We start from the raw sequence: 14,073 nt of genomic DNA, 5'->3' as shown, positions 1-14,073 counted from the left end.
CTCACGTTTGGGTGCCAACTGTTGTGGGCCAGCTGCGACAAGTCTATTCCTATTCCAAGATCCTGAGTGGGAAAAGGTATGAAATTGAAGTAAAGATAGACAGAGAATTAAAGATATACAGATGGGTTCGGAAGGAAGCCACAGCTCTTTTGCTAACAGTCACTACTGTAGAGCCTCAGAAACATGGCTGCCCCCAGAAAGACATCTGTCTTTATTATGTATGCAATGTGGGCCATTAGCAATTCAATGACTTTTCTAAGGCAACTGAAAGACAGTCACCAGGTGCAAAAAACCCCCCCATCATCTTAACTTTTAAACAAAGAAGTGACTAGCTTCCAATCCTTCCAGGGAACATGGGCAGAATGAGCAGAGAAGCACAGCTCTTTGTTAACTTAATTAGGCAGGTGAGGTGGGGGTTGGGTCCAACACCTCTGTCTCCTAGATATCCAAACTGCAAAATACTCTGTTTTCTTTTTGGTCTCCAATACCCAAAGATTGACTCCTGGTCAGGGCACACAGCAGAAGTGATCATCAGCTTTCCACAAGTTTCTCCCCCTTTTCACTTCAACACCTAGATTGGTTCCAGTGTGGCCCCGGGCAGAGAGTATAACTCTGTGGGAGTGCATCAGCCTCAGGCACTAAAAATAGCTGGATACTAGAGTATTGGCCTAGGATGAGGTTGCTGGGTGGATCCAGGTAAGGATGCTTGTGGGACTCTGTCTATGTATGTGTATACACACACACACACACACACACACACACACACACAGATATGAAACACATATTGGCTAGACCTGCTGAGAGTTGTTAATCACTGCTATGAGAAGGTTTTCTTCTAGGTAGTCCACTCTTCAGAGAATAACATATATAAATATGATCTAAACTGATTCTTTGGTTTGGAGTTAAGCTCATATATATTCAGCTTTATCACTTGAAATTAAACATACCACAGAAGAAAAACATACCACAGAAGAAAAACTAAATAAATAAATTATACTTGTTCTTCAATGTCAATGCAAGTGTGCTTACTCAACTTCAGCAATTAGATACAGCCACAACATACACAATATAATTTTGAATATTGATATTTTCTCTATGTGATATAAAGAATAAATATGGAGATGATAAAGGCTACATTCATATTCAAAGATATACATGTATTTGGACTACTCATTTATTCTGCATTAAAAAAGTACTACCACTTGTAATTGAATTATAGTAAAAAATATTCTGAAGAATTCTCAAATTACTAAAGTTTATCCCAGAGTCTCAGTAACTAACTGATTCATATGAATATTATTTCCATTTAAATAATTTATTTAACACTTTATTGTTTCCATTAAAGTATGTTTCAAAGCATACTAATTAAAAGTGTCAAAAAGGGGAGTAAGAGAATTTAATAAAAGAAGGTACATTTCAAAATACCTACAATCCAGTAGTGGAAAAACAGAGACATATAAAAAATACCAAAAGATACAGACTATTACCCAGTGAAATCACCTGCCACAAGCAAAAATAAAACAAATCATTGATAATGTTGCAACAAACTAGATTCAAAGACATATATTTTGGTTTCATCCTTTGAGAAATGGGCCATATCCAAATAGATTTTATATAGAAGCCACGGAGTTGTTGCATAGCAACAAGTGAAAACTGACAATGTATTACTTTCAACTCCAAAGCTATCTTTATTGCCCTTTCTGAGACAATGGTGCTAGGTCTTTACCATTTTTTCCCTGTCTGCTCACTTAATCCAGAGACACTGCAGGAAAAGGACTCTGCCTCTGGGTTTCATGTTGTTTCTTTCCTGTGGCCACAGGGGTGTGATGGACAACAACATGCGTGCAGGGAGTGCTTGTGGTGTTCGCCTTCCAGCAAGTTTCTGTGTCTAGTCAGAGTTCCCTCTCCTCTGGCTCTGTTTGCTGACACTGGCAGGGAGGTCTTCCTGCTCCTCAGGCAAAGATTGAGATCTGTCCTCTACAATATTGGCCGCAGACTTGGAACTGCTCTGTCCCAGAGCATCCAGTGAACACGTCAGCCATAGAGTTTTCTGTACTGACTTTGTCTTCAATGACATCTAACACCCATCTGAAGAAGTGCACCTGGCTCCCATGTGATATTATGTTTAGTACCCTTCATAACACTCTGGTACAACTCAAAATTTTCTTCTAACTCCTCTGTGCAGCCTATCTCCAACAATAATATTTAATAATTTCTTAAACCAAGCTCCTCCTGGTTTTTCTCTCCTGACTTGACTGACTTATACACTGGGCCACTCTGGGATGTTCATTCTCATTTCCAACACTCAAGAGCTAGATCAAATTAATTGATTTGAAAATGAGTGATAATTATTTATATTAATATAGACCTAGAAATAATAGCTCTTGTTATAATTCATAATCAACACGTGATTTATTTTAATAAATACCTGAAATCTTAGAAATGTGTAATATGTACCAGAATACATTTTTTTAAAAAATAATATCAATATGGTTTAAAAATGACTCTAGAATACCAAGGATGGAGAGTCAGGTAAACCAGTCCATTTAAGTGCCTATGATGTAGTAAAGTCAATTCATTCTCAGTAAGAAAAGAACCACTCTGATGAGTGATGTTGATCACTGAAAGGCTCTGCATGCTTGGGCACAGGGGGATATAGACTATCTCAGTATTCATTGCTTAATTTTGTTGTGAACTGGAAAATGGTATCACCATAATATCTTAACAAATAGTTCTATATATGTAACTAAAATGTTTGGGAAAAAATTAAAAATGCGTTCTTTACAAATGCTGAGATGATCATTTTACTATTTAGGTAAGCTAAAGTGCCTGGTATTTACAGACATATGTTATTGGTTCTAAGCATGATGCAGACTGGAGCGTCTGGGGCCACTGAAATCTCGCAAATGTACAATTCTTGTCCAAATATGCAGTTGTTGAGAATCTGAAATACAGAGATAATACATCATTAATCTAGTAATATATAACTTAATATTGTAATAAATAAATTCTTCAGAGTAATAGTTACATATATAAATCTAAATATTTCTCATAATATTACTAGAAAACTGTTTCTTTATATAAATGTCCACACATTGCTTTTTATTACAAATATTAATTCCTGACTTAGCAAGCATAAAGGCATAATTTATATGAGTTCTCAAGAGACTTACTGTTCTGAAGACAGAACTGAGCCATTTCGCCAAAACAACGACTTAATATTGTTTCTGTGGAAGAGTTCAATCCATGAATATATATTGAAAATGGTCAAAAAAGTCTGTAAGAACACATATTTTATGAGAAATTTAGTTAAAGCTTGTGTACTGATTTGAATTTGTAAACACAAAGTAGGCCCGCAGAGGGAGGGGGGAGGAAGCAGAGGAGGTCAGGGTAACTGACTGCTCAGTACACTGCACACAGCCCACCAGCATCTGATGAAATTAGTGACTAAGCAAGTCAACCGCATTGTATGGTCCAGCAATTGTTGGTGATCCTCCCAGCTAGCCCAGCATATCCAACTCCCTGAGGTTCACACATGTTCTATGGAAATACAGAGGACCCTGAAACAATATACAACACCTCAAGATTCACCAAAATTGACTCAACATATGCAACAAAAGCAGCAGAATCCTAACCAACTTGCCAAAGAAACAAATTAGTCCATTAAAGGGTTTGGATATCTGCCCACCACCCCCAGTGAACACATCAAAAGAAAATACAGAAGGATTGCTAGTGACTGAGATCACATCACTGACAAACTTTCCAAAGGACAAAACGTAAGCAGTTGAAAAAGTAAGTTTATGGCTCCAGTGGGACCCTTTTCCAAAGAATCAGGTGGTTTTCCTGAGGAGAGCTCATACACAGGAATCTTGTAACCTGGGAGAGCCAAAATCAACCTCAAGTGCAAGTGCAGAATGAGGAAATGACAGAGGGTATCCTCTGCCTTGTTCAAGAGAGAGTCTTTGATTAGGCAACTTGTAGCTAATATGATCAATATTATTATCTATTTAAAAATTTGTGAATAACAATTCATGATCAAGGACCTATGACAGACAGCATAGAAGCCAAAGTTGAAAATACAGCAGTGCATGTCCAACAAGCCAACCAGCAACTGCCAAGGACAAGATAGTATTAGAAAAAGCATTCCTGCATGTAGCTGCACAAGATGTTAAAGAAATATAGAAATCTACAATGAGGCTAGCAATGAAGAACAAAACTCTTAACCTTTATTATTTAAATGACTATGTTTATCATTATTTTGAATCTGGATTCTATTTTACATTGAGATTTTGAATGTAGGTTTTGTTAAAATTAAACAGAATTATTTTGGTAACTAATAAAATTTACTTTAGGAAAAAATGCCAAATTGATATTTTCAGAGAGCTCATTTTGAAGAACAAATAATTATAAAAATTTTAGTATTTAGTTGCATTTGGCTTTTCATTTTATTTGGGTCAAGTGCACAGCATGTGGAATGGACATTTGTCTAGTTAAAGGTAATCACCCTAATGGACGTGGAGTCCATCAGACACCATGCATGGTTATTAGAAAATTGTTCACTATGTTCTCTGTGTTGTGCTTTTCATCGTCATGATAGTTTTTATAACTGGCAACTTACAAAACCACTTTTGGATAATAGTTCATAATGTATAAGGTTTTAAGCTGTTCTTCATTTTCATATATAGTAACTGTTTTTTACGACTCTTGAAGAAGGAATTAGATGCTTGTCAATTAACTCACTTGCCTCTTTAAATTAATTTTGTTTAAAGCACTAATATGAATATTGTAAAAGGATTATTTTATCTCATAGTCTGTGTTTTATAGTATTCTTATTTAACAGTTTGATAGTGAAGGTAATGCTTTATATGCCAAGCTATAAGTCTTCAAATGGGAACATAAAATATTAAGTAACTATGTAAATTTCATGTTTGCAACCAACATGAAGATAATTTTAAATGAAAAACATAAAATTAATTATTTATAAGTTACAGGCCTTCAATTTATGATATCTTTTTACACAATGAACACATTAGGGAAATGTATTGGTAAGATAAAATGAAAAGGACAAATGAACAAAATTAACAATTTCACAGCTCTGAAAGCTGATTAAGGACTAATAATAACTTGTGATTATTTTTATTGATAGACTTGATAGAGATCGAGAAAGAATACAGCAAATGTGAGTCTTTCTTGTCTAGGATACTCCCATGTCTTCCTATCCAATCCCTGTCTTGCCTCAGTGAGTAAGAATGATAATTTTTATAATTTAAGGAAAGCTGCAAATATCAGTGATGTTGCCACAAGGCAGACTTGATTAGCAGTGGAAGAGGTTGGCAAATAGCCTACTTCATATTCAGCTCAGAGTGTTAAATGCACCAGGTGATAAACAAGGAAGAACATCCTTTTTGCAGTCTTTTTTTAATAATTTTATTTTTTTAATGGGGTGACATCAATAAATCAGGATACATATATTCAAAGATAACATGTCCAGGTTATCTTGTCGTTCAATTATGTTGCATACCCATCACCCAAAGTCAGATTGTCCTCTGTCACCTTCTATCTTGTTTTCTTTGTGCCCCTCCCCCTCCCCCTTTCCCCCCTCCCCCTGTAACCACCACACTCTTATCAATGTCTCTTAGTCTCACTTTTATGACCCACCTACATATGGAATAATGCAGTTCCTGTTTTTTTCTGATTTACTTATTTCATTTCGTAAAATGTTATCAAGATCCCACCATTTTGCTGTAAATGATCCAATGTCATCATTTCTTATGGCTGAGTAGAATTCCATAGTGTATATGTGCCACATCTTCTTTATCCAGTCATCTATTGACGGACTTTTTGGTTGTTTCCATGTCCTGGCCACTGTGAACAATGCTGCAATGAACATGGGGCTGCATGTGTCTTTACGTATCAATGTTTCTGAGTTTTTGGGGTATATACCCAGTAGAGGATTGCTGGGTCATAAGGTAGTTCTATTTTCAGTTTTTTGAGGAACCACCATACTTTCTTCCATAATGGTTGTACTACTTTACATTCCCACCAACAGTGTATGAGGGTTCCTTTTTCTCCACAGCCTCTCCAACATTTGCTATTACCTGTCTTGTTAATAATAGCTAATCTAACAGGTGTGAGGTGGTATCTCATTGCAGTTTTGATTTGCATTTCTCTAATAACTAAAGAAGATGAGCATTTCTTCATATATCTGTTGACCATTTGTATTCCTTTTTGCAGTCTTAAGTTGTGCTCCACATGGTGTCAAGCACAGTGCCAATGAGAAGTGCCAGCCAGAAATATATTAGGAAGTTACTAGAAATGAGGGAAAAATTGCAAAGGTGATATCAGCTCTCTATACATTCTGGCTTTTGAAAAAGAAAAATGAGCACAAGTGTAGAATAAACAAAGATAATTCAGTAAAAGTAAAAGCCAATGGGGATTCTGAAAACTGATATCAAAGTAATGAACACTTTTGTACACACACACACACACACACACACACACACACACACACAAGGTCATTAAACAACAGAGGGTAGAAGCCATATTGACTTGAGGTATTTTAATACATTTTATAAAAATGTTTGGTTGTGAACTAAGGTATGCGTACACAAGGAGAATCCTGGGTAAGTCAGGATAAATATAAAAATAAACAAGAATGTATACATGTCCAAAGAAAACATTCTACAAAATGCTTTTTCAGCCTATAAAAATATTAATAAATCAAAGAAAAGTGAAGCAGATTTTATACTTACTATAATTATTATCAAAAATATGTACTCATACAAAATTAGAAAACATGCGAAGAACCTGAGAAATGTCTTCTGTACTCTTTGGGTGAAAATCAGTAAATATAATCTAACTTTTACAGAGAAGATTTCCTAGTCACTAGAAAAAATATTTTTAAATAATTGTTATAAATTTAAACGTACATATAAATTATAAAAAATATGTTCAAATAATAACACAAAAATATAATGGCAGTGACGGAATAAAGAAATAGAAATTATATGAATGAATCAAACTAAAATTCAGAGTTAGAAAGTACATAACCTTCATTGAAAAATTTACTACTTTTACATAAATTTTTACATGTGAAAGAGGAACTGATGACATTAAAGCAGGAGTAAAGAAATGATTAATTCTTGAGGCTAAAGAGAAAGAAAGTCAAATATTAATGGAGACCCCTAAGCCTTTAGAACAATACTAGGAAAACTGACATAGGTGTGAATATTGTCTGAGAATACAAAAAGGGACAGAAAAATAGTTTTTAAGACAAATGAACAGCCTCTTAAATTTTATGTTAAAATATATATAGACCCATGTGTATACACTTATTCATGAAGAAAGGATCATCTGTTAAAGGTTATACTCTATCAATTAGATAATGAGAAAAGTATCAACTTCACTTCTACCACACAGCATGACAAAGACAGCAGCACAAAGAATAAATTTTCAGTGTATTTTAGTCCCAAATGTATGTTAATTACTCATTAAGAAGGTAAACCCTAAGAGTAATGTAGTTGATTACCTTTATAAATATGGACTTAAGTTTTGATGGGCTCCCTATAATCACTAACAGGCAAAATAAGTTATTGGATCAGGGTAACATTAATATATTTAGGTCATGAAAAGATTCCAATATGAGAATAATAATGTAAATAACAGTCAAAAGAGCTATTTCTGCATTATAAAGTAAAAAAAGTTCTCATGCCCCAAATATAACAATTTCTAAGAAGGAAAATATCAGGCAACATACAGGGGAAATTGGCAGGAGACATACACAGTCACTTCTGATTCTCACAACAGAGAATCTCATAATGATTACTGCCTAGATTAGGGGTCCCCAAACTATGGCCCGCGGGCCACATGCAGCCCCTTGAGGACATTTATCCAGCCCCCGCCGCACTTCCAGAAGGGGCACTTCTTTCATTGGTGGTCAGTGAGAGGAGCATAGTTCCCATTGAAATACTGGTCAGTTGGTTGATTTAAATTTACTTGTTCTTTATTTTAAATATTGTATTTGTTCCCGTTTTGTTTTTTTTACTTTAAAATAAGATCTGTGCAGTGTGCATAGGGATTTGTTCCTAGTTTTTTTTTATAGTCTGGCCCTCCAATGGTCTGAGGGACAGTGAACTGGCCCCTGTGTAAAAAGTTTGGGGACCCCTGGCCTAGATGATGTGTTCAATCTCTCAGAAATCAGGAAAATGCTTATTAATGTCATAATGACACTTTCATATAGTGATAGAAACATAGCATTAAAATTCCTAGCAGTACTAAGTTTTGGATAAAAAAAATATTGGATAAAAAGTGTATTAACATAATAAAGAAGAAAGTGGTGGGATAATCTAATAAATTTGTCATATGCATATGTGGATGAACCTACTATTTCTATTTGATACATAAAGAATAGTAAATTATAATTATATACTTATACAATTATAATAATAAAGTTTTTATAAATTATTATTATATTATAAATATAATATTTATGCTATATAAATATGATATATGTAGTATTTATATGTAATGTACATTATTTTAAATAAAATCTATTTGAGAAAAATATACAAGAATTTTCATAAAATAATTACTTTAATGCTGACACATTAAAAAGCAACTATGTTCTTAGTAGAAAAGAATAAAATGTCATGTATATACAATATAGCGGGAAAAATCAACAAGCAGGGGTCTCCAAACTTTTTACACAGGGGGCCAGTTCACTGTCCTTCAGACCATTGGAGGGCTGCCAAATACAGTGGTCCTCTCACTGACCACCAATGAAAGAGGTGCCCCTTCCAGAAGTGCAGTGGGGGCTGGATAAATGGCCTCAGGGGGCCACATTGCGGCCTGCGGGCCGTAGTTTGGGGACGCCTGGAAGGCAATAATACAGATAAATTGCAAAAATATTACATGTGAGTTTAAGGAGACATCAAATACATTATGAATTATTTCTTTTATATATATAAAGTTCAACATTAAGCAAAGATAATTTTCCATATAAAAAATCAAAATAATGGTTAGGTGAGAAAGTGAAGAAGCTATGAGAAGGTACACAGGAGCAGGGCTACCGTGGACTGGCAATTTCTACTTCATGATCTGATTTGTAATTACATGGGGCTTTGCAGGTCAGAATTAATCTGCACAGTCATGATATCTTTATTTTCTATGACATACAGCAAAATTAAGTAGCAAAGTTTACATTAGAGAAAAAGGATTTATAGAAGCATGGATGTTTCTGATAAACAAGAACTGTAAATTATCAAATGAGCATTAATGGTATAAAGAATAAATAAAATATTATAGTCAAACAATGTAATATTACCAGCCTTTAAAAGAAACAAACCACAAATATATACAAAATGGGAATGAATTCTACAATTATAGACTAAATTAACCTGGTAAACAAAATGCTGGAAACAATTAAAATCTTACCATTTCTTCTTCACTATCTATGTAGAGCAGGTTAGAGTTCTTAGAAGCACAGGCCATCAGACTCTCAGTCCAGGCTTTTCTTTCAGTACTAATGTAATAGCAGTTGTTGAAATACAGTAACCACTCCTTTGGATAACGACCGCAGTGATATGCTGAAGAAAGATGATGACTTATTATCCAAAAACAATTTAAATGAAAAAAAATTAATTTACATATTTTCTAGTATAGACACATTTGTGCAGAAAACTATACACACACACACACACCCACACACACACACCCACACACACCCTCACTGGCTGGTCCATGTAAAAGCAAACACACTCACCTGCACTCACAGGGAAGGGTCATCCTCTCATTCCCTAATCTATGTGCTCATATGAAGCAAACACAGAAACAAAAGTATCTGCTCTCAACATGTACTGAATGTCAATGAATGAAGCCACGTTTGTAGAATACAAAAATTATTTTGAGTCAATTGGTAATCATGGGTATGGTCATTTGAATAAATTTTTTTTTCTACTGTTGCAAAAAAAACACTCTTCTGTACTAATTACTTATAAACATTCATTGCTTGGTATTATAATTTATGTTCCCCTTCCTCCCAAAGAACTATGATTTTGTTGATAACTTTATGTCAGTTACAAAGTATGAACTGTTCTAGTATCACAAATTACAAAATAATGTTACCTGTCTTGTTCTTGGTTATAAAGGAGGAATTATTTTTCTCTTGGTTTTTATTAGCTGGAAAAAAAGAAATTTTTATAAAAAACCCAATATTAACATAAATAAAATTATACTACTTTTGTTTCTATATTGAAATAAATATAATATATTATCTCAGATTATAATATTTTGGAATAAAACTGATTTTACAAAATACTTAATGAAGCAATAATAATTTAGAGGAAAAGTAATGCAAAAGGCAAGAGAAGAAAACTTTACCATCTCTATTAATCAATTTCAAAAATTAATTTGTATTTCTAAATAATGTTCCTTCAAACAAATCTTGAGTTATAAAATCAAAATATATATAGATATACATGTATATATATGGTCATATATATATAAACTAATCTCTAAAATCATTCTAATAGTTATACCTTAGATAAATTCAAAATAACCATTTTGCACTTAGTCTAAATGCATGCATTTTAATATTATGAAGCGTTTAGACTCCAAGGCACTGATAATTGTTATAGTTCCCTATAATCTTGAAAAATTTACATATGAGGAATAACCACTATTGTTGTTACCACAGTGGACATCAAGTCAAGGGTGACGATTCCCAGGACCCCAGCAGTGAGCCTTCCTGCAGGTGATGGGGAGTGTGCAATGGGAGAAAAGGAAACACCAGGAATGGAGAGGTAGAGACAGTTATTAGAAAGTTTATACAGAGAATCATATACATAAACTTAGACCCCAAGCCCATATCTTCTCGCTGTAATCTTTCTCTCAGAATATACCAGTGAACTTTCAGTAAATACAATGCTCCATAAGTAGTCAAAGACTATTCCTTAATATAGTGCCTGAATAAAATTAGTCCTCGGCTTTCATCTTGAATACCAGATTCCAACTTCAAATTCTGATCCTTAGGGTTGAAAAACATATGCTTTTATTTCCTACTGTTCTGTCACACTTCTGCACCCTAACTGCACATCCTAGATTGGTTAGCTATATTTCTATCAAGTGTGTTACCTTTGCAGTTGTCATTCTCATGAAAATCCTGAGAAGCACTTTGTTTTTCTTTGTTTTTGTTTTTAAATAATTTTATTTTTTTAATGGGGCGACATCAATAAATCAGGATACATATATTCAAAGATAACAAGTCCAGGTTATCTTGACGTTCAATTATGTTGCATACCCATCACCCAAAGTCAGATTGTCTTCTGTCACCTTCTATCTAGTTTTCTTTGTGCCCCTCCCCACCCCCTTTTCCCTCTCCCTCTCCCCCCCTCCCCCCGTAACCACCACACTCTTATCAATGTCTCTTAGTCTCACTTTTATGTCCCACCTACGTATGGAATAATGCAGTTCCTGGTTTTTTTTGATTTACTTATTTCACTTCATATAATGTTATCAAGATCCCACCATTTTGCTGTAAATGATCCGATGTCATCATTTCTTATGGCTGAGTAGTATTCCATAGTGTATATGTGCCACATCTTCTTTATTCAGTCATCTATTGACGGGCTTTTTGGTTGTTTCCATGTCCTGGCCACTGTGAACAATGCTGCAATGAACATGGGGTTGCATGTGTCTTTACATATCAATGTTTCTGAGTTTTCAGAGTATATACCCAGTAGAGGGATTGCTGGGTCATAAGGTAGTTCTATTTTCAGTTTTTTGAGGAACCACCATACTTTCTTCCATAATGGTTGTACATAAAGGCCTAATATCCAAAATATACAAAGAACTCATAAAACTCAACAACAAACAAGCAAACAATTCAATAAAAAAATGGAAAGAGGACATGAACAGACGCTTATCCCAGGAAGAAATACAAATGGCCCACCCATTTGTATTTCTTTCCCACCAACAGTGTATGAGGGTTCCTTTTTCTCCACAGCCTCTCCAACATTTGCTATTACCTGTCTTGCTAATAATAGCTAATCGAACAGGTGTGAGGTGGTATCTCATTGCAGTTTTGATTTGCATTTCTCTAATAATTAAAGAAGATGAGCATCTTTTCATATATCTGTTGGCCATTTGTATTTCTTCCTGGGAGAAGCGTCTGTTCATTTCCTCTTTCCATTTTTTTATTGGATTGTTTGTTTGTTTGTTGTTGAGTTTTATGAGTTCTTTGTATATTTTGGATATTAGGCCTTTATCTGAGCTGTTGTTTGAAAATATCATTTCCCATTTAGATGGTTTTCTATTTATTTTGTTATCAGTTTCTCTTGCTGAGCAAAAACTTCTTAGTCTGATGTAGTCCCATTCATTAATTTTTGCCTTCACTTCTCTTGCATTTGGAGTCAAATTCATAAAATGCTCTTTAAAACCCAGGTCCATGAGTTTAGTACATATGTCTTCTTCTATGTACTTAGTTGTTTCAGGTCTTATGTTTAGATCTTTGATCCATTTTGAGTTAATTTTAGTACAAGGGGACAAACTGTAGTCCAGTTTCATTCCTTTGCATGTGGCTTTCCAGTATTCCCAGCACCATTTATTGAAGAGGCTTTCTTTTCTCCATTGTGTGTTGTTGGCCCCTTTATCAAAAATTATTTGACTATATATATGCGGTTTTATTTCTGGACTTTCTATTCTGTTCCATTCGTCTGAGTGTCTACTTTTCTGCCAATACCATGCTGTTTTGATATATAGTTTGAAGTCAGGTATTGTAATGACCCCAGCTTCATTCTTTTTCTTTAGGATTGCTTTGGCTATTCGGGGTTTTTTATAGTTCGATAGAAATCTGATGATTTCTTTAAAAAATGTCATTGGAATTTTGATGGGAATTGCATTAAATTTGTATATTGCTTTGGGTAATATGGCCATCTTGATTATATTTATTCTTCCTAGCCAAGAACAAGGTATATTCTTCCATCTCATTATATCTTTTTCGATTTCTCTTAACAATGGTTTATACTTTCCATTATATAAGTCCTTTACATTTTTTGCTATGTTTATTCCTAAGTATTTTATTTTTTTTGTTGCAATCGTGAAGGAGATTGTTCTTTTGAGTTCCTTCTCAGTTGTTTCATTGTTGGCATATAGAAAGGCTATTGACTTCTGTATGTTAATTTTGTATCCTGCAACCTTACTGTATTGGCTTATTGTTTCTAGTAGTCTTTTTGTGGATTCTTTGGGGTTTTCGATGTATAGGATCATATCATCTGCAAAAAGTGATACCTTTATTTCTTCTTTTCCGATATGGATGCCTTTTATTTCTTTGTCTTGTCTGATTGCTCTGGCCAGAACTTCTAGCACCACGTTAAATAAGAGTGGAGAGAGTGGACAACCCTGTCTTGTTCCTGATTTAAGGAGGAAAGTCCTCAGTTTTACGCCATTTAATATGATGGTGGCTGATCGTTTATCATATATGGCCTTTATCATGTTGAGATATTTTCCTTCTATATCCATTTTGTTGAGTGTCTTAAACATAAAGTTGTGTTGTATTTTATTGAATGCCTTTTCTGCATCTATTGATAAGATCATGTGGTTTTTGTTCTTTGTTTTGTTGATATGGAGTATTACATTAACCGTTTTATGTATGTTGAACCATCCTTGAGATTCTGGGATGAATCCCACTTGATCATGATGTATTATTTTTTTAATATGTTGTTGTATTTGATTTGCTAGTATTTTGTTTAGTATTTTAGCATCTGTATTCATTAGAGATATTGGTCTGTAGTTTTCTTTTTTTGTGCCATCTTTGCCTGGTTTTGGTATGAGGGTTATGTTGGCCTCATAAAATGTGTTTGGAAGTATTGCTTCTTCTTCAATTTTTTGGAAGACTTTCAGTAGAATAGGAACCAAGGCTTCTTTGAATGTTTGATAAAACTTGCTGGTATAGCTGTCAGGGCCAGGACTTTTATTTTTGGGGAGGTTTTTAATGGTTTTTTTCTATTTCTTCTCTACTAATAGGTCTGTTTAGGCTTTCTGCTTCTTCTTGACTCAGTCTAGGAAGGTTGTATTGTT

At 34.3% G+C, this 14,073-nt stretch overlaps 1 pseudogene; it reads left to right on the top strand.

Annotated features, from left to right (window-relative positions):
* The first annotated feature begins 3,263 nt into the window (after positions 1-3,263).
* On the top strand, positions 3,264-4,129 carry LOC136388360 (syntaxin-7 pseudogene; annotated as a pseudogene).
* The last annotated feature ends 9,944 nt before the right edge of the window (positions 4,130-14,073 follow it).

The sequence above is a fragment of the Saccopteryx leptura genome, chromosome 1 (assembly GCF_036850995.1).
Source record: "Saccopteryx leptura isolate mSacLep1 chromosome 1, mSacLep1_pri_phased_curated, whole genome shotgun sequence".
Classification (NCBI taxonomy): Eukaryota; Metazoa; Chordata; class Mammalia; order Chiroptera; family Emballonuridae; genus Saccopteryx; species Saccopteryx leptura.
Note: the sequence above shows the minus strand (reverse complement) of the source record. Positions and strands in the feature narration are given on the sequence as shown.